The sequence below is a fragment of the Anomaloglossus baeobatrachus genome, chromosome 11 (assembly GCF_048569485.1).
Source record: "Anomaloglossus baeobatrachus isolate aAnoBae1 chromosome 11, aAnoBae1.hap1, whole genome shotgun sequence".
Classification (NCBI taxonomy): Eukaryota; Metazoa; Chordata; class Amphibia; order Anura; family Aromobatidae; genus Anomaloglossus; species Anomaloglossus baeobatrachus.
In genome coordinates this window covers 124,481,096-124,508,587 of record NC_134363.1, presented here as the reverse complement: position 1 = coordinate 124,508,587, position 27,492 = coordinate 124,481,096, and the positions used below count along the sequence as shown (strand labels likewise).

Here is a 27,492-nt window from a genome sequence, read left to right as displayed (position 1 = left end):
TGATAATTTCCTCTCCTCATTTTCCGATTATTTTAGGTATTCCGTGGCTACGGTCTACGAATCCGGTCATCGATTGGGAAACTAAGGAAATCTCATTCCCACCGCAGAGTGGTCCGACCATTAGTCCAACTATTCCGGTTCCAGTAACACCGAATGCGGAGGGCACTGTACAGGTACCTGTTCTACCCCCGGTTTATGATGACTTTGCTGACATATGCGACAAAAGAAAAGCCGATCGGCTTCCCCCGCATAGACCGTATGATTGCCCCATAGACTTACTCCCAGGGGCGGAGATTCCGTTCGGCCATGTCTACCCGTTGGCGGCACCTGAGCTAGAAGCACTAAAAGAATACATTGATGAGAGCCTAGCCAAGGGATTTATTCGCCCGTCTACCTCACCAGCAGGGGCACCCATCTTTTTCGTGAAAAAGAAAGAGGGGACTCTGAGACCCTGTATTGACTACCGGGAACTGAATAAAATAACCATCCGGAACCGGTATCCGTTACCGTTGATTCCTGAGCTATTGGAGAGGGTCCAACAGGCAAAAATATTCACTAAATTGGATCTCCGTGGGGCATATAATCTACTTCGCATACGTCCCGGAGACGAGTGGAAGACCGCGTTCCGATGTCGGTATGGACATTTTGAGTACCTAGTGATGCCTTTTGGACTTTGTAACGCTCCCGCGACTTTCCAACATCTAGTTAACGATATTTTTAGGGATATCATGGACCAATTTATGGTGATTTATCTGGACGATATCCTAATCTTTTCTGATTCCCTACAGGAACACCAGGAACACGTCAAGACCGTACTTACCCGGCTGAGGGAAAACCACCTGTACATCAAACTGGAGAAATGCGAGTTCCACTGCTCACAAATACAATTCTTAGGTTATGTTATCTCTCCTCAGGGACTGAACATGGAGTCTGGCAAGATACAAGCAATTCTAGACTGGCCGGAACCGGGGAACATCAAGGAGGTACAACGCTTTGTCGGTTTTGCCAACTTTTACCGACGTTTTATCCGTAATTTTTCAGAGATCGTTCGTCCCATCACTCTGTTAACCAAGAAAGGACAGAAGTTTGTGTGGTCCGCCCAGGCCCAGGAGGCTTTCCATCGTCTCAAGGTTTGTTTTACCTCAGCGCCTATATTGGTACATCCGAATCCCGCACTTCCCTTTATCGTGGAAGTCGACGCTTCCGACTACGCATTAGGGGCCATCCTTTCACAAAGGACTGGGGACAAGAGTCTCTTACATCCATGTGCTTTCTTTTCCCGCCGGTTGTCCCCTGCAGAAAGGAACTATGACATTGCGGACAAGGAATTGTTAGCGATTATTTCCGCTTTCAAGGAATGGAGACACCACTTACAGGGAGCCGCGCAGCAAGTGATAGTACTCACAGATCATCGTAATCTGGAATTTCTTAAGTCTGCCAGGTGCCTGTCTCCACGGCAAGCCCGTTGGAGCCTATTCCTTAACCAGTTCAATTTTGTCGTTACATACCGTCCAGGTTCACGTAATGGGAAAGCCGATGCCTTGTCCCGAATCCACGCCGTGGACTCCGTGCCTGGAACCCCGTCTCAGACCGTGTTATCGGATGCCAATTTCGTTGGAGTAATCCAGGACCAGGACTTGTGGAAGGACATCAAGCTGGCCTATGATGGTGACGTATTTCTTGCTGCCCCCCCGAATGATGTAACTCTTGTTCTTCGGAATGGTGTGTGGTTGAGAGAGCGACGCATTTATGTCCCGGAGGCCGTAAGACTTCGGGTTCTCAAGTTGGTCCATGACTCCGTGTTGGCTGGTCATAGGGGGGTACAGAAGACGCAGGAATTTCTGAACCGTTTTTTCTGGTGGCCTACCTGTTTAAAGGACGTAAAGGACTATGTCCACTCATGTGTGGTTTGTGCCCGGTGCAAGGTCCCTCGTGTGGCTCCCACAGGACTCCTCCAACCGTTACCCGTGCCATCTCGCCCTTGGGGGTCTATCTCAATGGATTTTATTGTGGAGTTGCCCGTCTCAGACGGTCACAATACCATTTTAGTGGTGGTGGATCGGTTGACTAAAGCTGCTCACTTTATTCCGTGTGCCGGTCTTCCCTCAGCCGCAGAGACAGTGGATCTGGTTATCCAGAACGTATTCCGATTGCATGGGGTACCAGACGAGATCATCTCTGACCGGGGCGTGCAGTTCACGTCTAGGTTCTGGAAGGGGTTTTGTACGGCACTCCAGATTGATGTCTGTTTGTCTTCTGCATACCATCCTCAGACAAATGGGCAAACCGAACGGACCAATCAAACACTGGAACAATACCTTCGCTGTTATGTCAGCCATCTGCAGGACGATTGGTTGAAGATGCTTCCGTTGGCGGAGTTCTCGTATAACAACACTCAGAGCAGCTCCACTAAGGTAACGCCCTTCTTTGCTAACTTGGGTTACCATCCGACTATTTTGCCTAGGTCACCGGTTGCGGTCTCAGTGCCTGCGGTGGAGGACAGATTAACAGAGCTACGACAAAATCTGGAGGTTCTGAAGGACACTGTGGCTACAGCTCAGGAGCGTTACAAGAGGTCGGCAGACGCTCACCGGAGACCGGCACCCATGTATAAGGTAGGGGACTCTGTATGGTTGTCCACCAAGAACCTGAGATTGGGTGTTCCTTCGCAGAAACTGGGACAAAAATTCATCGGTCCGTTCAAGATCACCGGGATCGTGAGCCCTGTGGCCTGTCGGCTGCGGTTACCGCACCATCTAAAGGTACACCCAGTCTTTCATGTTTCTCTCCTCAAATCCGTCTCTCCCAATACGTTTCATGGTCGTGTCGTGCCTCCTCCTCCGCCTGTGATGGTCGACGGCGAGGAGCAGTTCGTGGTTGAGGACATTATTGACTCCCGGCTTCATCGTCGTCGGCTTCAGTATCTGGTACGTTGGCAGGGGTACGCCCCCGAGGACGATTCCTGGGAACCGGTGGGTAACATTCGAGCACCACGGAAGATCGCTCAGTTTCATCGACGGTACCCGGACAAGCCGGGCCCTGACCCGTCCTGAGGCCGTTTCTGGGGGGGGAGTAATGTCAGGTTTCCAGGTTTTCCAGTTCTCTTTTGAATGAGCTTGCCCTCAGTTAACATGGAGTTTAAGGTTCTGTTGCCCTACTTCCTGTCCAGCTGCTTAAAAGGCCGCCTCTCAGCCCAGTCCAGTGCCTGAGTATACTGCTTGCTGTGTGCTCCTGCTTTTCTGTTTCTACTTCCTGATTGCCTTGGATTCTCCTGAAAATCTACCGACCGACTCTGGACCATACCCGGTTTGCGTCAAGCTGTGCCCGGACTCCGTCTGCCGTCTTGATCAGCACTCTGCCCGGTTCGTAACCACTCTGGACAATCCTCCCGTACGGACACTCCTGGACTATACCACTTGCCCCTTGTGTACCGGCTGCTGCGCATTTAGGCCTTCCGGGGTTGATTGCCGGACAGTCCCTGTCCAGGGGTTCGCTCTGGTGGTCTCCCTGGGGGAATCCGGTGCGTGGCCCCGGGAATCCCCTTCGCTCCGTTGCGTAAAAGTGTTTTGTGTGTTTGTTTTACTGTGTTTATTCCCGTTGTGTATCTACCGTGTGTACATATTATATAACATCTTGTACCAAGAACTCGTCTCTGTTGTCATTGCCCTACGCTATCGAAATCCTCAGAACATACAGTAGTATTACAGCTTTCAATAAAAATCTTCTTGCAAAATGTGGAACCAGAAACTCCAATTTGTGTTTTATGATTTAATTTGGTGTAAGTAAAAAAATGTGTTTGTCCATGATTTTTTTTAATAAGCTGTCCAGAAATAATAAAAAGTCAAGTTTGAACCTTGACCCCAGTGTGCTACAACTTTCTCATCTGAGAGCATTGGATCCCACTATACTGACGCTCTCATCAGAGTGTGATTGTAGCGTTATTGGGCGACAGCTCTCTGTATGCACAGTTATACAGGGAAGACTGTCAATCACAGTAGGACCGCCCACTGGACTCATATACATGCAAATATCATGGATCTCAATGAATAAAATGCATGTTATACTGAATCTTTTCCAATACTCATGTATAATGAATGCAGCTTCTCCTGCTCTATACCTTGCTGCTGCAAATGAGATACCAGTGTCAATGTGGCGCCCCTGACCTGGTCAGGTACCACTGAGTACTGCACCCATGCTGGGGACAGTACAAAACAGGTAATCCAGAAGGCTGACCGAGGTGTGACTACACAGGCGCATAGTGATCAGGTCTCACACATTTACCTTTGAGAGGACCCCTGGGGATCCCAGGAGGGGGCGAAGCCTCCATCTCCACTCGAGGGGTGTGGTAGAGAGCCTGGTTGCTAGGTGACGTAGGCAAGAATAGGAGAGGAGGAGCAGTGAGCCAGTTGAGTGTGCAGCTCAGGGAGAGCAGACGTGAGGAGCAGACCCTGGAGCTGTTGCAGTCTAACAGCGTCCGCGCAGTGACTACCGACGGGGGAGAACGGTCACCTGGGAGTGCTGCCCGAAATCCACACACAGCTAAAGAGAGAGCAACGGAGTGGAAAGTAAGGAGACTGTCAGGGAGTTACCAGGCCCAAACGGGTAGCAGGTCCCAGTGCAGGGATAGATTCACCTTTCCCTTGCCAAACCTGCATGAGGGGGCACTTTACACCCCCAAGACAACACCACAGAGTCCGCAGCCACGTAGCCACAGTTAGGGCCCATAGCTCACAGGAGGCAAGCAGCCGGAGTGACCTGGTCCAGGCTACAAGCAAACGGGCCAAAAAGAAGGGGAGAGAGGCACCAGCAACTTCCCTGGGCGACCCCAGCAGGGCTTCAAGCAGGGGTTACCCCAAAACACAACGGGCTAAGTAAGGCGAGTTGGTAGCCACCCTCATCAGTCAGCCTGAAGGACACCTGGTTCCCGCCTGGTTCATCCCAGCTACGCCCGGGTTACTCACCCTGCCACCATCAGTGAGTAAAATCCCTGAAAGACATCCTGCTTGTGCGTGTGAGTCATTCTGCGACTTGTAGTTCCACACACCTACACGGGACCCTGGGGCATGCCTCACTCTCAGGAGGCTATTACAACTGACTGCACCTACCATCAGCCCCAGGCACCCCTAACCTGCAGTGGCGGTCTCCACTGACCGCAATTCTGAGAGTGGCGTCACGACAATCAAAATAGAAGATTTCCTACCTGTGACAAGATCCAGCCGCGTGGAGTCCCTGAAGGTAATGCACCGCTGCACCGACACCGAACCTCGGGGCCCCACATCAACATCACAGGTTCCCTTTAAAATAGAAACTGGAAATCACTTATAGAAAACCCTAAAAACAAGGGGTACATTACTCAGGTCTGCAAGGGTAAAATAGTTTGAAAAGTAAGAGGTGACTTATATACATTTTCGAACACTAAACTCAGTAAAAATATAAAAAAAATTCTCTCCAAACAGTTATTTTACAAACACTTACTCCATAGGCTTTTCCTTGCACCATATTTTGACATTTTGAGTGACCTTTGGTGGATGATTTTGGTGTCAATAGTTTGGTTAAAAATGAATGGACCCTGTGTTGCCATTGGCTGCTGTGGGCAGAGAAGATTTTCTTAACCCAGAGAGTGTGGTTTTGACCACAGCATCCAATCAGATCACAGCTTTAATATTACCTCAGCAGTATAAAAACTGAAAGCTACACTGTGATTGGTTGCTATGAGGAGCAAAGGCAGATTATATTTTAGGCCGGAGTCACACTTGCGAGTGACTCGTGTAATACACGCGAGTCTCAAATGCAGTCTCGCGAGTCTCGCATGCATATTGGGATAGTATCTTGGAGATGTGAATATCCCTTTAAAGGGAACCTGTCAGGTCCCATATGCATTCTGACCTACAAGCAGGAGTATGTGTGGTCTAATAAGCCTTTCCTACCCATCCCTGTGTTGTAATAATGTGTATTATGAATGTAAAAAAAACCCCTTTTATTACTTACATGTTCCCTATGTAAATAGGATAAGCTCTAGTCTCCTGGGCGTCGCATTACCCCGTGGGCATTTTCATACTTTTCGTGGTATCACGCCCCTGTGGGCATAATACCATGGTTTTACATGAGCGATGTCACCGTCAGCCCCTTGAGATCCCGTGCGTGCGCACTTGCCATTCCCACAGTCTTCATATCCGGGTGCTTGCTTGTCATCTTCAGACGTGCTCTACGCATGGTCAGAGTCTTCTGAACGCATATGGGACCTTACAGGTTCCCTTTAAGCTTCTGTTTCTAACAACGTGATCTAAATGGCTACAAGGGGCTGTCGTAATTCACCGACTTTCTCTACATTTGACAGCTAAAGTTGGACACTCCCTGTCAGACGGTCACAGCGGGGTGACTGATACATTAAGGCTATAGAAGGCAAATGGGGCAACATTTTTAATTAAACAATTACAAAAATGTGGGTTTTTTTCTGCCAGGGGTATGTCCATTTAAATAAGAAAAAAAATGTTCTCAACTTTACTAAACTCCTTTATTATCTGTATTAGTTTTAACTCATGAAGGCAATGAAACGAGAATGTGAGTGCATAAAACTGCTTTGAGATATTGGAAATACTCAAAGATAACTAATATATAATGAGCTGAACTTCATGCTGAGTATTATCACCAGATTACTCTTAGGGGTACTTTGCATGCTGCGACATTGATAGCCGATGCTAGTGATGCCAAGCGCGATAGTCCCCGCCCCCGTCGCACATGCGATATCTTGTGATAGCTGCCGTAGCGAACATTATTGCTACGGCAGCTTCACACGGACTTACCTGCCCTGCGACGTCGCTCTAGCCGGCGACCCGACTCTGTGGCGCCCCTGACCTGGTCAGGCACCACTGAGTACTGCACCCATGCTGGGGACAGTACAATACAGGTAATCCAGAAGGCTGACCGGGGTGTGGTACACAGGCGCATAGTAATCAGCTCTCACACATGTACCCATGAGAGGACCCCTGGGGATCCCAGGAGGGGGAAAAGCCTTGACCTTCACTGGAATAGTGGAGGGGGCCAAAAGCCTCCATCTCCTCTCAAGGGGTGTGGTAAGAGAGTCTGGTTGCTAGGTGGCGTAGGCAAGAACAGGAGAGGAGGGGCAGTGAGTCAGTTAGAGCAGAACTCCATAGGGCTCAGTGAGGAGCAGACCTGTGGGGCTGTTGCTGTCTAACAGCGCCCGCGCAGTGGCTACTGACGGGGGAGAACGGTCAACTAGGAGTGCTACCCGAAATCCATCTTCAGCTAGAGAGAGAGCAACGGAGTGGGAAGTAAGGAGACTGCTAGAGAGTACCAGGCCCAAACGGGCGGCAGATCCCGAAGCGGAGATAGATCCAGCTTTCTTTTGCTAAACCTGCCGGTGTGGGGCTCTCAAAGCCCATGCCACAACACCACAAAAGCCGCAGCCACGTAGCCACAGTTAGGGCCCATAGCTCACAGGAGGCAAGAAGCTGGAGTGATCTGGCCCAGGCAACAAGCACACGGCGAACGAAGGGGAGAGAGGCTGCAGCATCTTCCCTGGGTGACCCCCATAGGGACTCAAAGTCGGGGTCACCCCAAACCACCAAGGGCTAAGGAAGGCGAGTTGGTAGTCACCCTCATAAAGTCAGCCTGAAGGACACCTGGTTCCCGCCTGGTTCATCCCAGCTACGCCCGGGTTACTCACCCTGCCACCTGAAGTGAGTAAAAACCCTGAAAGACATTCTGCCTGTGTGGAGTTATTCTGCGCCTTGTGGTACTACGCACCTACATCGGGCCCTGGGGCTTGCCTCACTCTCAGGAGGCTATTCCAACTAACTGCACATACCATCAGCCCCAGGCGACCCTCAACCTGCAGTGGCGGTCCCCACTGACCGCAATACTGAGAGTGGCGTCACGACAAGAAGAAGATCTCCTACCTGTGACCAGGATCCAGCTGAGTGGAGTCCCTGAAGGTAATGCACCGACACAACACCTGTGGGGCTTCACATCTGGCGTCACGAACAGGATAAGGACTAGACCTGTTCAGACAGGTGACCATGTGCCTGGGCGGTCCGCTTGAAAAATTGGAAGCGCCGCCATATTGCCACCATGAAAAGCGCGCTGAAGAACAACAGCAGCCCGCGCTGGGAGAAGTTACCGCCCACGAAGAGGTGTGGCTACCCAGAGATCCCCTGCAGAGTTCTGACCTTGCCAGCTATGAGAGTGGAAGCGTCCAGAGACGTCGGGACAGAAAGGGAGCCACAAGCCTGCTGCTGGGAGAGGAGCTGCTGAAAGAGGCAGAGCAGAAACTGAACAGCTTGCTATTAGAGGCAACGGCGAGTCCACAGCTGGAGAGTCGTGCAGAAGACGGCGCAGAAGAAATGGCGTCTGACCGCAGAAACCCAGAACCGGGCTCCGCTGCCTGGTGGTATCGAGAGCTGGCCCAGTTCTGCGACCGACTGGAGACCCGGGTCGTGGAGCAGATCCGAGAAGAACGTATGGAACTTCTGGAGATGGCTGCCGCGGTTCAGGCCTATGAGAGGGGAACCGCACGACGAGTGCCAGACCGGACGGCGACGACTCAGACCCCGATGCTGCCACCGATGGGTGAGTCCAGTATTACCCCTGCCGGCCCGGATGCCCCGACCCCTGCTGCCACGCTCGCGGTCCCTGAAGAGGCGCCCGGCGCGGCGACGCTGAGCCAGGCCGCAGCCACGCCAGGTGCGGCCCGCCAAGCCCAGGCCGCCGCAGCGATGCCCTGCTCGGCCCGCCAAGCCCCGGCCGCCGCAGCGATGCCCTGCTCGGCCCGCCAAGCCCCGGCCGCCGCAGCGATGCCCTGCTCGGCCCGCCAAGCCCCGGCCGCCGCAGCGATGCCCTGCTCGGCCCGCCAAGCCTCGGCCGCCGCAGCGATGCCCTGCTCGGCCCACCAAGACCCGGTCCCTGCAGCGACGCCCAGCCCAGCCTGCACAGATCCCATCACAGCTGCGACGCCGATCCAGGCCGCCGCCATACAGGGCGCGGCCCGCCAAGACCAGGCCGCCGCCAAACAGGGCGCGGCCCGCCAAGACCAGGCCGCCGCCAAACAGGGCGCGGCCCGCCAAGACCAGGCCGCCGCCATGCCGGGCGCGGCCCGCCAAGACCAGGCCGCTGCCATACAGGGCGCGGCCCGCAAAGAGATTGCATCACCATTTACCCCGGCCCGCAAGGCCAGAGCAGACACCGCTCCCCAGTCCAAAGAGGTCCCTGCTGGAAAGCCCACGCTGGGGGAGGACCCCGAATACTGGCGGCTGAAGGCTGACATGGAGGCCAAGTTTCCACAATGGTTGGTGGACCGGTACATGCTCCCTCCGCATACCCCCAAGAGGATTCCAGCAACCCCTGCAGCAACCACGCCAAAGAGTCCCCCGCCTGGGCCTGCTGAAGAAAGCCCATTCCCAGCACTGCCACCAAAGGAGTGCCAAGAAGAACTAAGGGGGAGAGGGGGCCAGGAAGCTGAGGAGCTGACTCCGGAGCCACCGGCAGTGGAGCAATACTCAGAGCCGGAGATGTTACCCTATTCCCGTTGGGATGAGGAGGACTTGACACCGTCTGCTGATGAAGACCAGCCCAGAAACCTCACCTGGGGCCCTGCAGGCATTGAGGTAACAGCCCAGCAGAACCCAGCCCGCAAGACCAGGCGTCGCAACAGAACAACACTGTCCCCTGCACCACAGTCTCCAGAGCAGAGAGAAGTCACAGCCAGAGACCTACAAGAAAAACGGTCCCTGAGAAGAGCCAAAGCCCAGGTCAGAGGACCCCTTTGCAGAGGAGTAGTGGAGGATTTCAATTTGAAAAGTGGATATGGATTCATTGTAGCACCTGGTGTGAAGGAAGGGATATTTGTCAACCGAAGAGATGTGAGCGCTCATCTGCCTAGAGGACACCCGGGCAGAAACCTAAAGATGGGGGATTCAGTACAGTTTACTATGCATCGAGGCGAAAGAGGCTGGTATGCGCTAGATGTAGCACCATGTCCCAAAGAAGAAAGAAAAGACAGAGATAAAGAAACAGATGCAGCAAAGGAAACAGATGAAGATCAAGAAAGAAAAGACAAGGAACCTACAGATGAGACTACCTCAGACGACGAAAAAGGTCAAGAAACCAACAGGTGCCGCAGCCCTACAGGCCCAAGCCCTGGTGAAGAGGAGTCTGCATAAGTTAAGTAAAGTACAGCAAGTTTTGACCAGTTTGGAAAGTTTGTTTTGCAACGTTTACGTTTAAGCATGTGCCCACAAAAACTATTGTGAGAAAACCATAAACCTTAAGGCTATGAACTGGCTATAGCCACAAACTCTCGCAGTGTAAATAGTTACACCAAAAGGGCACCACCACCACCAGAGTCAGCCTGTTTAGGGGCTTGGCTCGTCTGCAACCAGGAGGAGCCCGTCCGTATATAGGGCCTTGGCTCACCTGCAACCAGAGAGCATGCCTGTTTATGGGGCCTGGCTCTCCACCACAAAGAGGGTACCTGGTCAGCACCAACTGTGGAGGCCGCCTCTGCATCCTGCCAGAAGAGGCTGAAGGCGCGGATCCACCAGGCCAGGTATACCCTGAAACCACCAGCCCATGTAAGCCACCTCTACATCCTGCCAGAAGTGGCTGAAGCCGCGGCCAACGTGAAAGGGTTTTGGGGTGGGTTAACGGACTTGTGGGTGGAGGGTGGTGATGTATGGTACCTGGTGCTTTTAAAATGTTTTACATGTTTTAATGTTTTATGCATTTTAAAATGTTGTCTTGCAGCCCGAGGACGTGCTGGTGATAACTAAGGGGGAATGTGGCGCCCCTGACCTGGTCAGGCACCACTGAGTACTGCACCCATGCTGGGGACAGTACAATACAGGTAATCCAGAAGGCTGACCGGGGTGTGGTACACAGGCGCATAGTAATCAGCTCTCACACATGTACCCATGAGAGGACCCCTGGGGATCCCAGGAGGGGGAAAAGCCTTGACCTTCACTGGAATAGTGGAGGGGGCCAAAAGCCTCCATCTCCTCTCAAGGGGTGTGGTAAGAGAGTCTGGTTGCTAGGTGGCGTAGGCAAGAACAGGAGAGGAGGGGCAGTGAGTCAGTTAGAGCAGAACTCCATAGGGCTCAGTGAGGAGCAGACCTGTGGGGCTGTTGCTGTCTAACAGCGCCCGCGCAGTGGCTACTGACGGGGGAGAACGGTCAACTAGGAGTGCTACCCGAAATCCATCTTCAGCTAGAGAGAGAGCAACGGAGTGGGAAGTAAGGAGACTGCTAGAGAGTACCAGGCCCAAACGGGCGGCAGATCCCGAAGCGGAGATAGATCCAGCTTTCTTTTGCTAAACCTGCCGGTGTGGGGCTCTCAAAGCCCACGCCACAACACCACAAAAGCCGCAGCCACGTAGCCACAGTTAGGGCCCATAGCTCACAGGAGGCAAGAAGCTGGAGTGATCTGGCCCAGGCAACAAGCACACGGCGAACGAAGGGGAGAGAGGCTGCAGCATCTTCCCTGGGTGACCCCCATAGGGACTCAAAGTCGGGGTCACCCCAAACCACCAAGGGCTAAGGAAGGCGAGTTGGTAGTCACCCTCATAAAGTCAGCCTGAAGGACACCTGGTTCCCGCCTGGTTCATCCCAGCTACGCCCGGGTTACTCACCCTGCCACCTGAAGTGAGTAAAAACCCTGAAAGACATTCTGCCTGTGTGGAGTTATTCTGCGCCTTGTGGTACTACGCACCTACATCGGGCCCTGGGGCTTGCCTCACTCTCAGGAGGCTATTCCAACTAACTGCACATACCATCAGCCCCAGGCGACCCTCAACCTGCAGTGGCGGTCCCCACTGACCGCAATACTGAGAGTGGCGTCACGACAAGAAGAAAATCTCCTACCTGTGACCAGGATCCAGCTGAGTGGAGTCCCTGAAGGTAATGCACCGACACAACACCTGTGGGGCTTCACAACTCCTCCCTAAGGGGGCGGGTGGTGCGGCGTCACAGCGACATCACACGGCAGGCGGCCAATAGAAGCGGAGGGGCGAAGATGAGCGGGATGTAAACATCCCGCCACCTCCTTCCGCATAGCCGGCGGAGGCAGGTAAGGAGAAGTTCCTCGCTCCTGCGAAGTCACACACAGCGATGTGTGCTGCCGCAGGAACGAGGAACAACATCGTATCTCCTATTGGTGCGACATTATGAAAATGACCGACGCTACACAGATCGACGATTTACGACGCTTTTGCGATCATTTATCGGCGCATCTAGGCTTTACATGTTGCGATGTCGTTACAGACGCCAGATGTGCGTCACTTTCGATTTGACCCCGACGATATCGCAGTAGCAATTTCGCAACGTGCAAAGTACCCCTTAGAATTGCAGCTTGTGTCTTTATTGTATAACACTGAAAAATATGTGTAAGAAGCGCAGGTGCACATCATGCACTATTGGAGTTCAATATATGGTGAGCTGAAATGCTATTTTCTATATCATGGCTAGCACACTACAGTGACGTTTCCGCACTGCAGCAGTTGGCTCCCGATGCTCGCCCCAGCAGGGTATGCAGACCACTTACAGGGACACGGCTAAGCAACCCCTAATGTGGTCACACTTTGCTCTTTTATGTGCCATACTTCCTCTCTCTAACCTTCCAACATCCGCTCTCTCAGTACTACACAGCACCTCACCTTTATCCACAGTGCTATTTTTTTCTTGCATTTGTGACCATATCATTACCATCTTTCCCTTCTTAAAGGTGTAAAGTCATGTTCTTAAAGTGGGATCCCTACTCCTTATATATTTTTTTTACCTGGCTACTTGTTCAACTATTGATTACTCTTTAGTGACCATCAAGCTTTTAACACACTGAAATATTGACTAGAGATATCATAAAGTTCTCTTTGCCAGGAGCCATCACAACATGGAATATAAACGTTTACTTAAAGGGAACATGTCATGTCTAATAATGCTATTAACCTGCAAATATGGTGTTAATCTGCAGGTTAAGAGCAGTCTGATGCTGTAAGGCCGCTGCCGGGAGGAAATGAACGTTATTCCTCCCAGCAGCTTCCAGCTTTCAGTCATAGAGAAGTGGCCAGACGAGCCTCAGTCACCGCTCATCATATATAGTGAGCTACAGTCGCCACCCCGCCCCGGCACTGACTGCTTAACATTTCATCAGAAAAGAGACGGTCAACTAATTGTCAGGAGACATAGTAATATAAGGCATGTTCGATAGCTTTGTTTCCCTAGAGATAAGCTGCGGCCAGGCATGGATGACGACTAAAGCCAGCTTTACACGTTGCAATTTCGCATACGATATCGAATGCGATTTGCAACGCCCCCATCGTATGTGCGGCACGTTCAATTTGTTGAACGTGCTGCACAAATGATTAACCTCAGTCACACATACTTACCTTCCATACGACCTCGATGTGGGCGGCGAACGCCCACTTCCTGGAGTGGGAGGGACGTTCGGCGTCACATCGACGTCATGCGGCAGCCGGCCAATAGATGCAGAGGGGCGGAGCTGAGCGGGACGTAAACATCCCGCCCACCTCCTTCCTTCCGCATTACCGGCCGGGAGCCGCAGGACGCAAGTAAGATCTGTTCATCATTCCCGGGGTGTCACACACTGCGATGTGTGCTACGCCGGATACGATGAACAATCTGACGTTCAATCCATGAGGAATGAACGACGTGTGTGCGATGAACGTTTTACCGTTCAATCGCAATCGCACGTACCTGTCACACACTGCAATCTACCTTGCGATGCCGGATGTGCGTCACTTACGACGGGACCCCGCCGACACATTGTAAGATATATTGAAGGTGATGACGGCTGTCTTTCCCTGCACCTTAGTGTACTGTCTTGACTACGATAGGTTCCTAATGGTAGTCCGCTCCCCGGTGTATGGGTGCCGGAGGAGCCCGTTTGCCCGCAGGCGCTGGCCCTTGGGTCTCTAGCCTTAGGCGGTAGCTGTTTACCCTCACGGTGTGGGCGGTTGCCTTCTAACGGGAATTTGGCTGTTAGGAAACCCCTGGGGTTCCTGTCACACTCGGATTTGACTGTTGACGGCGACTCCAAGCCTAGTCGGGGTCCAATGGCCCTGCCTGTGTGTGCTGGCTTCACTTCGCTCCCCGGTCAGTACCGGCGGGCCGTCACCCGTCCCCGGTCCTACGGTTCCGCGTCGATTCACCACTCCTGCAGACAGCCACCACCGTCTGCCAACCTTGTTGTCAGTGCCTGGGCCACCAACCCAGACACTCTTCACTCCACTCCTCTCACTTCCACCTCCTAGACTAAACTCCAACTTCTAACTGACACTTTTCCCGCCTCCAGGCCTGTGAACTCCTCGGTGGGTGGGGCCACCTGGTGTGGACATCAGACCCTGGAGGGAGGCAACAAGGGTTTTTGTTTGGCTAATGTTACTGTCTAGTGAGGGTGGGGGTGTGTGTGTGTGTTACCTGTGATGACCTTTCTAGTCCAGGGTGCCACATTCCCCCTTGGTGAAATGCAGACCGTCTGCGGGCTTCCCATCCATCACCGGTTTTATTTTTTCAAAACTGTAAAATATAAATTAACATGTGAACATATCAAACATAAGCATTTTTGTCAGGTCACTTGAACGTTACACATAAAAACATTTTTAATACTGACGGACGGAAGGATGTCTTCTGCTCTCCCACCCAAGCAACCTAGCCCTGATGCTGCCCCTAAGAAGTGGGCAGCACCCCTTGACCCCAGTCCAGGTTCAGGCTGCCCGAGCGGGAACGGGTACGGTAACTCGCACCTAACTGTCACTTCAGGGGACCCCACGTCCAAGGGGGACCCCTGACCCCCGGAGGATGGCCACCGATCCTGGTGGTGGCCGGGCCCCAGCCTCCTCTGCTGCGGGCCCTTCCTCCAATCTGCCTCTCCGGAAGCGGCAACGGTTCCCATCCCACAATACTATTTACAAGCCCACAAGTTCTTGGGTGGCCTGCAAGTTCTTGGCCATGTTCATGAGCAGTTTCTCATGTGGGTGGTAAAAACACACAGAGTCCCTCCGGGGACAACTTGCCGGCAACGGCCGGGATGATCACACAGATAATCAAATGATCTTTCGGATGATTGTTAGCACTCATTTAAACTGCTGAGGGTCCCAACGGGGACAACTGGTTTCAACGGAGGACCGTTGCCACTACTTGAGGTCGCACTCGTCCAGGACCTCCTTCAGCTCGATATCCGGACGGCACAGTGGAGGAGGGGGCTGGGGCCGCATCTGCACACTGCGGCTCACCCTTTGCTTAACATCTAGGGCGAACCAGCCCCTCTCCCCGCAGTGGCGGGTGTAAGTTACCAGGTCGCCAGGCAATAGATCGCGACCTGGGTGGCCCCTGGGAAGGTGTGAGTTGTCATCGCGGCGGGCCACAAACACTTTGGCCTCCAGGCCCGGCTCATAGATGAAACTGAACCCCGGTCGCGTGTGAAACTGCCGGACTTGGCCCTCGTACACCGGGCCCCGCACCTGAAAGGTGGCATGGCGGAGTGCATCCTTTTCGTTAATTACTCGCGCCATTACTTCGGCCCTCTGCTGCTCCCTGGCGGCGATCTCTCGGCCCAGCTGGTTTGGTTCCCTGTCCTAATATGGGGCGTTGGCAGACCCCTTCGCCCAGGTCGGGCCCCGCTGGACCGCACCCACACCAGCCACGACCGGTACTCTCTCGTGGGGGTCCTGTGGTGACGCGGCCTGTACTGCGGCTTTGCAGTGGCGGCCCGGCGCAGCCTCAGCCGAGGCGTGGGACTCGGGGACAGCTAGCCTCACCGATTGGGCCTTCGGGCCTGCAGCGGCTGGTTCTTCCATGGCCGGGCGGACTGCGGGACCCGGGACGGTCTTGGGCGTGGCCACTTCCGTGGCCGACGGCTCCATGTCGCAGACGGGCACCTCTCGCAGAGTCTTCCATGGTAGCGGAAGGGATACAGGCCGTTCCCGGACAACGCCCCCAGGCCGGTCCTCTAGGGCGGACGGGTTGGATTCTGCTACCAGTGTTGGGGGTAGCGGACCGAGCGGAGGGGCAACAGCAACCGGCACGGATGGCGGGGGAGGCAGGAGGGTGAGCGGGCGCAGGCCGGGCCCCTCAGCCGCAGCGGCCGGTCCTTCTCAGACACAGGGGCGTGGGTCGCTTACCCGCTCCTCCAACACTGCCTCCACCTCGCATCTCCACACGGCCGCCGCCACCTCCTCCATCTCGGCCACCCAGCGCTTCATCAAAAACCGGACCTGGGTTTGAAGGCGGCAGCCCATCTGTGCGGTCCGGGCTTCCACCCACGCCGCCGTTCCTGGCGTGGGCTCGGGAATTTTGGCATCACCGGACGGGATGGACATGCTTGCTGGCAGGCTTCCAGGAACCAAATGTTTGCAGAGTCCTGGCGTCCCCGCTTTTATAGCCTCGGTTACATTAGGCAGACACACACCCGCCCCCCCTTGGTTCTCTTCAGCACTTCCGCTTGTTGGGGGCGGGGCTTCACTTTTGCACCTTTCCTGCTCGGAAAAGACGCTTGAGCGGGAGATTTTCGCGCCAAAGATGGCGGCGCTTCAAAATTTTTGGCCGGACGCCGCCGGTGGGGACTGCAAGGCGCACTTCTACTGGTAAGTAGATGGGTTCAATCCTGTTTGTGACGCCAAGTTGTCGCGGGCAGAGGGGACGCTGCTGCTGCGCTCGCTAATGCTCGGGTCCGGCGCTGCTGCAGCGGCTGCTAGATGGCTCAAGCGGTGTGCCGGATCTGGGGACTCGAGCGGTGCTCCTCGCCCGTGAGTGAAAAGGGTGGTTGGTTTGGGGGGTTTAGTCCGTGACGCCACCCACGGGTTGAGGTGAAGATGGGCACCACCGCTGCTGGTGACGGGGATCCCGGGAGCGATGATAGGGAGCAGCTGGGATGTTGCTTTCCCCCTCCGTGGTTAGGGGTCGGTGGTCCCGGGGCCCGGTGGTGTGACGGGGAGGCAGGGTTGGTGAGGTGCAGGGTTGCAGGGGCGCGGTGCCGGATGGCACGGGCGTACTCACTCAGCAAGAGATGCACAAAGTCCTAGGTAAACCAAACGGCTGGATGGACGGGTCCCGCTGCCGGCTGCTGTGTCTCTCCCCGGACAGGTGATGGCGGCTGTCTTTCCCTGCACCTTAGTGTACTGTCTTGACTACGATGGGTTGCCAACGGTAGTCTGCTCCCCGGTGTATGGGTGCCGGAGGAGCCCGTTTGCTCGCAGGCGCTGACCCTTGGGTCTCTAGCCTTAGGCGGTAGCTGTTTACCCTCATGGTGTGGGCGGTTGCCTTCTAACGGGAATTTGGCTGTTAGGAAACCCCAGGGGTTTCCTGTCACACTCGGATTTGACTGTTGACGGTGATTCCAAGCCTAGTCGGGGTCCGATGGCCCTGCCTGTGTGTGCTGGCTTCACTTCGTTCCCCGGTCGTACCGGCGGGCCGTCACCTGTCCCTGGTCCTACGGTTCAGCGTCGATTCACCACTCCTGCAGACAGCCGCCACCATCTGCCAACCTTGTTGTCAGTGCCTGGGCCACCAACCCAGACACTCTTCACTCCACTCCTCTCACTTCCACCTCCTAGACTCAACTCCAACTTCTAACTGACACTTTTCCTGCCTCCAGGCCTGTGACCTCCTCAGTTTGTGGGGCCAACCGCTTGGCTCCGCCCCACCTGGTGTGGACATCAGACCCTGGAGGGAGGCAACAAGGGTTTTTGTTTGGCTAATGTTACTGTCTAGTGGGGGTGGGGGTGTGCGTGTGTTACCTGTGAGGACCTGGCTAGTCCAGGGTGCCACAGATGTCCCGGGGCCCAGTATCTCTATGCTGAGGATGGTGATTGTAGGGGCTGGCACACCCGGTCAGGCCGGGGGTGTTACTCACGGTCGAATAAAGCACACAAGTCCTATGGTAAACCAAGGTGATGGTGGCCGGCTGCCGCAGACGGGTGTATCAGGTCCCACACCCGGGCTAGTAGTCAATGCCTTTCTCCTCTGCACTTCGTGTTGCTCAAAGATGGACTTCCCGGTGTGTAACGCGGGGAATCCACTCTCGGCCCTTTGGTTGGGAGCCGTGCCCATCTGACGCTGACCCATGGAATCTACGGGCCCTGGTGGTTGCCCTATCCCTCTCTGTGGGTGGTTGTCTACTTTTCGGGACTTAGGTTGGGACAGGACCTAAAATCCTGCCCTCAATTGGTTAATTAGCTAGGTCGTTGGTGCCGGTCCTGGCTTCAGGGTCCAAGTACCTCCTCTGTGCACGGTTTCTGGGTCGGTTCTCTAGCCTCGGCATCGGCGGGCTACAACCCTGTCCCGATCCACCTTGGATCTCTGGCAGCCATCTTCCCGTCTCCTACTGGCACTGGCTACTGTCTGCCACCTAGCCAAGGTGTAAGGGCTCCGACCCTGGCACCTGTCAGCTTCACCTCCACTCCTCAACTTGACTCTAGACTTATCTGACTGTTTTTTCCCGCCCCAGGATATCCAGACCCCTACGTGGGTGTTCACTTACCGCCTGGTCCCACCCACTGGTGTGCCGGTCCTTCCCTGAGGGGGGTGACTAGAGTTTCAGGTTGACTGATTTAACCCTTAGTGGGATGGGTGTTGTGCGGGGGGCCTATGTGTGCATCTACCTGGTTTTCCAGTGCGCTACTGTGTCGCCCAGGGATATGGGGTACTCAGAACCGGACCAATGGGGTCGCTTTTAGAGGTATCACGGTGGTGTGACCTGGTCTGTGATACCAGGCTCCACAACAAAAAGGGGGATATGTAAAGGGAGATTGTCTGTGATGCCACCCGTGGGTTGTGGTGATGAGATGGTGGCACCACCACTGCATCTGGGGACCGTGCCCGGGACTGATGGTGTACGGCAGCAAGGTGGGATCCCCTCCCCGGGTAGGGGAGTTGTAGTCCCGGGGCCCTGCTGGGAGTTGTGGTGGTTGTCCTGGTGCTGGATGAGGCTGTATTGATGTGGAGGGTCAGTAAACACAGAGTCTTTTGTAAACCAACTTGCCAAATGGCCGGTCACCTTTGGTGGGTGTCTTCGGGTCCCACACCCAGATGTACAGCCAGGGGCCCTTCCTTCCACACTCTCTGTCTGTCTCTTTCTTGTCTGGACTAGTCCGTTTGAACGGCCTCTGGATCGGGTCCCTCTCCCAGCACCGGCAGGCTACAACCCTGTCCCGGTCGCCTCAGGATCCCCGCCACCGGATCTCCGTCGCCTGTGGCCCTCACTGCCACCTAGACCGGGGAGCTCCAAGCTTCCCCTGTCAGTTTTCCACTCACTACTTCACAACTGAAACCTGACTCCTCCCTCTCTCCCTTAGCTCCTCTCGCCCCCCTCCCTTTTTCCTGGGGAGTGGGTGAGTAGGGCCTGATTGGCTGGTGTACATCTGTGTGGGGATTGTGTAGCTGCCAAGGAGAATTAACTCTTTCTGTGTCACACTGCACATGCATTGCAGGTAATGGCTGTGTGTTATACCCAAAATCTCCCTCTAATAATCACGAGTGATGTTATTGCGGGGCACCGATGGGTTGCTATGACTGCTGGAGGTCTGTTGAAGACCTCCATGTTGGTCATTACAATGCTCCCTTGAATTCCTGCCTGTGGTCGGGCTTCAAGGAAGACCATGATTTCTACTATATACTGCAATACTGTGGCATTGCTGTATATAGCACACACAATCAGATTATCGCAGGTTACAGTCTCCTAAGGGGACTAATAATTACTGGAAGAGTAAAAATAAATAGAAAAAAAACCCATAAAAGTTCAAATCACCACCCTTTTCCTCCCATTAAAAATATAGATAATAAAAATATTTTAAAAATACCCATAAGTGGTATCAAGTCAACACGTTTGGATAACATATATATATATTTTTTTCAATAGTTCAGATTTTTTTCTGTGATTTAAATATTAAAAACTTTAATACAAGTTTGGTATTGCCATAATCGTACTGATAAAGGGAATCATACTGCGAGGTCATTCTTACCACATAATGTGGTAAAAACAATGTCAAAAAAACAATGTCAAAATTGTTTGTTTTTTTCACAATTTTACCTCATTTTTTCCATTTTCTAGTACAATATGGGGTAAAATGAATGGTGCCAGACAAAAGCACCGTACATTTTGTTTTATAAGACTTTTAAAAGACAAATTTTCGGGAGGAAAAGTGTGTCTTACAATCTGAAAAATATGGTGAAATGCCCATGCCAGGGCTTGTAGGACTCGCACGGTCGCCGGGTCAGTGGTGTTTCGGGGTCAAGCTGTGAGTGGCCCGACCCGGATTCCATGACCTCGGCGGGTTTCATTAAAAGGGGTTTTGACAGTCCAATGTTATGAAGGGGGGTAACAGGAAGAGGGTAACAGGGTTCCTGGGGAGCACGTCACCGGTTGCAGTGATGACTGGGGTGCCGGCCTTCTGCCGTAGACCCCCCCCTGCAACTCTTGTCTCCCCCAGGAACAGTATAGGATGGGAACGGGGGTTGCAAACAGCGCCACCCGTGGTATTTAGCCGCTGATGCACAGTCTCTCTCCGGGGCAAGTGTTACGGGCAGGTAAGATGGAATCGCTCCCAACGGGTGGAGCGGGAAAGCCCCCGGAGGTTGGTGAGAACCGGGGTCAGCAGTCCTTGGGAGCACCGGGGCACAGGGCAGCGGCATTTACTCACAAAAGTCTCTGAGTGCAGGTTCCAGTACCTTTTTATTCACTGGTCGGTCCCGGGCAGGTCGGAAGCAGGGTCCGGTAAGGTTATCTGAGAGTTTCTCTGTCGTGTGCGTTTGGTTGCCGTCCCCGTGGCATGAAGCTTCTTGGGGACTCACTGCCTCTCTGTCTCTCTTTCTTACTACTCCAGTAGCGCCCCCTTTTTCTCAGGCGCCACCAGGACATTCTCCACGATCCCCATTACCTGTCCCCGTTCCCTTGCACCAGGTGTTACCAGCCCTGGTCTGGTTGGTTCCTCCTGCAGGAGCTACCCCTGCAGGTCTGTCTCCACGCACATGCCAGATGGTTCTGATTAGACTTCCTGCCTTTTCTGCAGCTCACTCCTAGCTCAGGCCCCCACCCTACCAGGGCGTCGTCATTGTGACCTGTCTGTGTCGCGGGCAGGGAAGGACGCCACTGCGCTGCACTCGCTAACGCTTGGGTCTGGCGCTGCTGCGATGGCTGCTTGGTGGCTCGAGCGGTGGGCCGGATCCGGGGACTCGAGCGGCGCTCCTCGCCCGTGAGTGAAAGGGGGGGTAGTTTGGTTTGGGGATTTGGTCAGTGACGCCACCCACGGGTTGTGGTGAGGTTGGACACCACCACTGCTGGTGACGGGGATCCCGGGAGCGATGGTAGGGAGCAGCTGGGATGTTGTTTCCCCCCTCCGTGGGTAGGGGTTGATGGTCCCGGGGCCCGGTGAGGTGACGGGGAGGCAGGGTTGGCAAGGTACAGGGTCGCCTGGACTGCGCAGCGTGGTGCCGAATGGCACGGTTGCACTCACTCAGCCACAAATGTACGCAAAGTCTCTGGTAAACCAAACGGCTGGATGGACGGGTCCCGCAGCTGGCTGCTGTAGTTTCTCCCGGACGGTTGGTGGTGGCTGCCTTTCCCTGCACCTTTGTGTATGTTCGGTCCCGATGGATTCCCACTGGTAACCCGCTCCCCAGCATGTGTATGTGCCGGAGGAGCCCTTTTGCCCACAGGCTCTGGCCCTTGGAACTCTAGCTGTGGCGGTAGCTGTATTTCCTTTTGCTGGTCGGACGGCTGCCTTCAATCGGGTCTTGGCTGTTAGGAAACCCCTGGGGTTCCGGTCACTGACAGATTTGACCTCTAATGGCGACTCCAAGCCTGGTCGGGGTCCTACGGTTCCGCGTTGATTCACCTCTACTGCAGACGGCCACCACCGTCTGCCAACCTTGCTCTTAGTGCCCGGGCCACACACCCGGATACGATCAGTTTACTCCTCCACTACTACTTCACTCCTTTCACTTGCACTTCCCTAACTACTCTGACTTTTTTTCCCGCCTCCAGGACTGTGAACTCCTCAGTGGGTGGGGCCAACCACATGGCTCTACCCCACCTGGTGTGGACATCAGCCCCTGGAGGGAGACAACAAGGAATTTTGTGTCTGGCTGATGTGCCTGTCTCAGGGTGAGGGTGTGTGTTGTAGTACCTGTGACAACCTCGCTAGTCCAGGGCGCCACATCTGTGTGAAGCCACCTGCTTCCTGCTCATATAGGAGACAGGATGAGTCATGCAAACCTGTGCTGAAAATTTAATAACCCCTTCCTGTTGATGTGTGTGTGTAAACTTACCTCCTCCTGCCCGGGAAAGAATATTATACAATACCCTGTAATGACCATACTACAGGGGCGTTACAAATGGTACATAAAACAAAACTTCTATGTGGACAGAAAAGTCAAAAATTTATAGCTCTTGGAAGAAGGGGAGGAAAAAATAAAAACACAAAACATCGAGAAGGGGTTACGTTGCAAGCACTAAATAAGTCTCAGTTTGTGAGGTATTACATGTGACGCCCTGGCAAATCCAGGACTGAGGTGGACCGGGACAGGGTTGTAGCCCGCAAGTACCGACACGGGGAACCGTCCCAGAAACCGTAGCACAAAGGGGGGTCTCGGACCCTGAAGCCAGAACCGGAAACAAGCGGACTGGTTAATTCACCGATTGAGGCCAGGACTAGAGGTCCTGTCCCATCCAAAGTACTTCATAGAAGACAACAGCCCACTGATAGGAATAGGAGATCCCCGCCAGGGCCCATAGATCCCACGGGACAGCGTCTGCGGGCACGGCTCCTTAGGCCACATCCAGCCGGGAGCGGACTCCTGAGTTTCAGACTAGGAAGTCCTCCTTACACAAACAGTGCAGAGTAAAAGGATAGAGACCACCAGCCGGGTGGGGGACCCGAATGCAACCGGCCGCGGAACCGGCCATCAGCACCTTGGTTTACCAGAGACTTGTGTTTTTTATTAACTGTGAGTAAACAAACACTCCCTGTGGTCGCTATACCCTGCACGGAGGCACCGGGTGCCGGGGCAACCATCCCTACCCACGGAGGGGTTAACAACTAGCTGCCACAACATCTCGACGGGTGCCCCACAACAGCAGCCGTGGTGTCCCACCTCACCACACACTGTGGGTGGCGTCACGAACTTACTACGGCCTAGCCCATACATCTACGTCCCCCCTTTTTATTCGGCGTGTCTGCAAGCCCCCCGGTTCCGGAGATCCTCGAGCCACCATCCCAGAAGGCCCGGATCTGGGCAGCGCCGGCTGCTGCCACGAGGGCGGCACATTACACAAGATTCAATTTGGCCTGATCCATGATATCACTCTAGGATGGAATTGTCTCATTCCTTAGTAAATAATGGTATAAAAAATAAAACACCATAAAACTGAAATAATTCTTTCCCTTCTATAGACTTTTAGCTTTCTCTGTGTTGTTAGGCGTAGTTAATTCTCATCGTCTTGTATAATTTTCTTTGCTGTTTTCCTAGCGGAGGGGACACATGAGGTGAAGTAAATGTAGTAGCCTTATCGCTCGCTCGCGTTGTGACATAAACCGCTCAATGAGACTTTTATTTTGCAATAGCTGCGGGGGGATCATCTGAATGCAATGAAAATTGGCTGGATCCTTATCTAAAGTTCTGGTGTATACTTTGCTGAAAGAAAGTCATCAGCATATATAATGAATTTAGTATTGTAACTTCTTCCTAACTTCCATGGAGACGGTTGCCTTGAATTCGTTTGCTTTCTACAGATACACAGCACTAAGCCCAAAGCAAGACTATTGGAACATTTTCTACCTCCTTGTTTTAATCTTTCACCAAGTCCTGACTTTTGCCTCCAGCCCATCTAATTGAAACTAATCTTCGCGGGCGAGGCCTGTCTCTTTCCCCTAATCCTTCTCTAAGGAAGCTCAGATGGTCCCAATTACAGCCACACCGGCCTCTTTTATTCAATTCCTCCTCTCCTTCTGCCAGCTTGGTTTTTTCTGAAACTCTGTATTATTAACTCCATGCTTGCGAGTTCCTGACTGTCACGGGGGCCTGAAGATGTTATCGGGACCTGCCGATGTATAAGGTTACCATGAAAGCATTTGGTGGATTACGTTTTGCAAAAAGGCGATAGAGGGCATGATAGCTAGCGGAGTGGTGAGTTTTTATAGAGGGATCCTTTTTTCAGAAAGAAACAGGGAAGCCAAGCAAGTGTTTATTTTGGACTTAAGGAATATACCTGCTTGGCCAAGTCCGAAGAAAGACAATGACTGCAAAGAAAGTCTCCGACATTGAGTTTGACTCAGATGCCTCTAGGATGTTCCTCCTCTCCGGGAGGGAATCTGGTCATGAAGTTCATCAGTAAAAGTCTGTTCGGCATTACAGAGTTTAGAAGGTTGCATGGCCTAAAGATAATTATCCAAGGTCCAGAGGTTTAAAGCGGTACATTAATATATTGTAACCTTATTATATAACTCAAATAAAATACAAACATGTGATTAAGTGTTTGGTAAAGCCAGTGGCATTAAAAAGAATCTACCCCTAAAATCAGAACTCCGTCTAATGTCATCTTGAAGGAAGAAAGTCAACATAATCATCATCATGATCTTCTACATACAAAACAGATGTTAGGTGACATCAATTATTGTCGGCCATTATGTATTTCATAAATGCTATTGAATCATACCTATCTCGTCATTCCTTTAATGTTCTTTACAAATATAAGTCCATACTATCATTAAAGCTTATTTATGAATAGTGAAGACAAACATTAGTTGATAAGCCTTCTTAAAGGGAACCTGTCACTAGGTTTTTGCCACCTAATCTAAAGCCCACTTTACACGTTGGAATTAGTTGTACAATCGCATTTGCGATGTGACACGCCCAGGTTGCATACGGGATCTATGAGATTTCACGTTGGTCGTTCATTTGCTGTCACACGTGCGTTAGTAGTCTATGTTAAATTGGTCAATTTTGTGTGCGATCCTTTAGATCATGTGTTCTGTGACGTATGCATTGAGCACCTTTTTTTTTTTTATTTATTGACTTGCCAAGCGTGTGTAATGTGTAGGGATGCGTTTTTACTATGTCATCTGCCATTCAGCTCTGCTACATGGCCGCTAACAGCAGACACAGACAGCCATGTAGCAGAGCTGAATGGCAGATAACAGCAGACACAGACAGAGCCGCACTGTCAGAATGAACTCGGGTGAACTTCACCCGACTTCATTGTGATGCTGCGGCTCTGTCTGTGTCGCGTCCTGATTAGCGGTCACCAGTGAAGACTCACCGGTGACCGCTAATCTCCTCAGTAACTGAAGTTAGCAGCCCTCTCTCATATACTCACCAATCCCCGATCCCCGGCGCTGCACGGCAGTCACACTGCTCCGGCGGCTTTTACTGTTTTGAAAAAGCCGGCCGCCCATTAAACAATTTCGTATTCCCTGCTTTCCCCGCCCACCAGCGCCTATGATTGGTTACAGTGAGACACTCCCCCACTCTGAGTGACAGGTGTCACACTGCACCCAATCACAGCAGCCGGTGGGCGTGTCTATACTGTGTAGTGAAATAAATAATTAAATAATTAAAAAAAACGGCGTGCGGTTCCCCCCAATTTTAAAACCAGCCAGATAAAGCCATACGGCTGAAGGCTGGTATTCTCAGGATGGGGAGCTCCACGTTATGGGGAGCCCCCCACCCTAACAATATCAGCCAACAGTCGCCCAGAATTGCCGCATACATTAGATGCGACAGTTCTGGGGCTGTACCCGGCTCTTCCCGATTTACCCTGGTGCGTTGGCAAATCGGGGTAATAAGGAGTTATTGGCAGCCCATAGCTGCCAATAAGTCCTAGATTAATCATGTCAGGCGTCTATGAGACACCCTCCATGATTAATCTGTAAATTACAGTAAATAAACACACACACCAGAAAAAAATCCTTTATTAGAAATAAAAACACACACATTCCCTGGTTCACCACTTTAATCAGCCCCAAAAAGCCCTCCTTGTCCGGCGTAATCCAGTATGATCCAGCGTCGCATCCAGCGCTGCTGCATGGAGGTGACCGAAGCTGCAGCCCACACAGCCGCTCCGGTCACCTCCACACAGCAAATGAACACAGCCGCGCGATCAGCTGCTGTCACTGAGGTTACCCGCGGCCACCGCTGCATCCACTGTAACCAATCATAGGCGCTGGTGGGCGGGGAAAGCAGGGAATACGAAATTGTTTAATGGGCGGCCGGCTTTTTCAAAACAGTAAAAGCCGCCGGAGCAGTGTGAATGCCGTGCAGCGCCAGGGATCGGGGATCGGTGAGTATATGAGAGAGGGGGATAGACTGACATGGACTGAGAGTGAGGGACAGAGATAGTGACGGACTGACAGAGATTAGTGCATGGCAGACATTGTGAGGCGCTTCAGAACGCAGCTTTTCAGCTGCGCTCTGAAGCAGACCTTTTTTAAGCTGCGGTGCAGAGCGCACACCTGCGCACATAGCATCACACAACAAAATCGTATGAGGGATGTCACACGTTACAATTGACTAGGTTCGTGCAACAAAACGCTCAATTGTGTTTGCGATCAACGGTTTTGCGTTCAATCCTGATCGCATGTAGCTGTCACACGCAGATACCTCACAAACGATGCCGGATGTGCGTCACTTACAACTTGACCCCAACGACGGATTGTGAGATATATTGAAGCGTGTGTAGCGGGCTTAAGAGCAGCATATTGTAGGGGCAGAGATCCTGATTCCAGCGATGTGTCACTTACTGGGCTGCTTAGGGTAATTTTGTTAAAATCACTGAATAATCAGCAGTAGATTATTATTACAGGACTACTTGGAGTGCTGATGAGTGTTTGCTCGTGTCTCGAGGGTCTCCGGACCCGGGGGCCTAGGGGCCACACTCTAAAGTAAAAGGGGGATGTTTACAGGGGAGTTATAGTTCGTGATGCCACCCGTGGTGTGCGGTAATTGGGAGTACCGCCACTGCTATTGGGAGTATCCGAGGTGATGGAGTGGGGCAGCAAGGTGTCGTTGCCCTCCATGGGTAGGGGTAAGCCCCGGGACTCTGGTTAATGTGCCGTGAAGGGGAAATCACTCAGGTACTCACTCACTCAGCCAATAAGCAGACACTGAGAACCAGGTAAACCAAGTCTCTAGTTGCCGCTGCCTCTCAAAGGGGAGCTCGTCCGGGTCCCGTCCCCTGCAGCGCCGCTCGGTGATCCGTGACCTGCCCCCCGGCACAAAGTTTAAATTCACCGTAGTGGCCCAGTAGTCTGGAACTTGCTGGGCCCCGCTCCCACCATGGCCAAGTGTGGGAGCCTGCTCTCAGGGCTCAAGCTTGGGATTTTAGTGGGCTGCTTGTATGGAAGGCCCTATCCCCCTCGTTGCGCTAGTGCCCCGATTCTGGAGCGAGTAGGAATAGTCCATAAAGGCTCCGTTCTCTGAAGGTTAATTGCTTCTCCCCGACCTAGGGCCCGTGCACCCCGCTGCACCTTCGGTC

At 53.1% G+C, this 27,492-nt stretch overlaps 1 long non-coding RNA gene across 1 annotated transcript in view; it reads right to left on the bottom strand.

The window, feature by feature from the left end:
• Window positions 1-27,492, bottom strand: part of LOC142256606 (uncharacterized) — a 91,599-nt gene that overhangs the window by 43,237 nt on the left and 20,870 nt on the right. Inside the window, exons 2-3 of the long non-coding RNA XR_012727546.1 lie at window positions 14,445-14,543; window positions 5,201-5,294 (exon numbers count right to left, since the gene is read on the bottom strand). This is a non-coding gene — a long non-coding RNA (uncharacterized LOC142256606). The remainder of the gene's footprint in view (window positions 1-5,200; window positions 5,295-14,444; window positions 14,544-27,492) is intronic.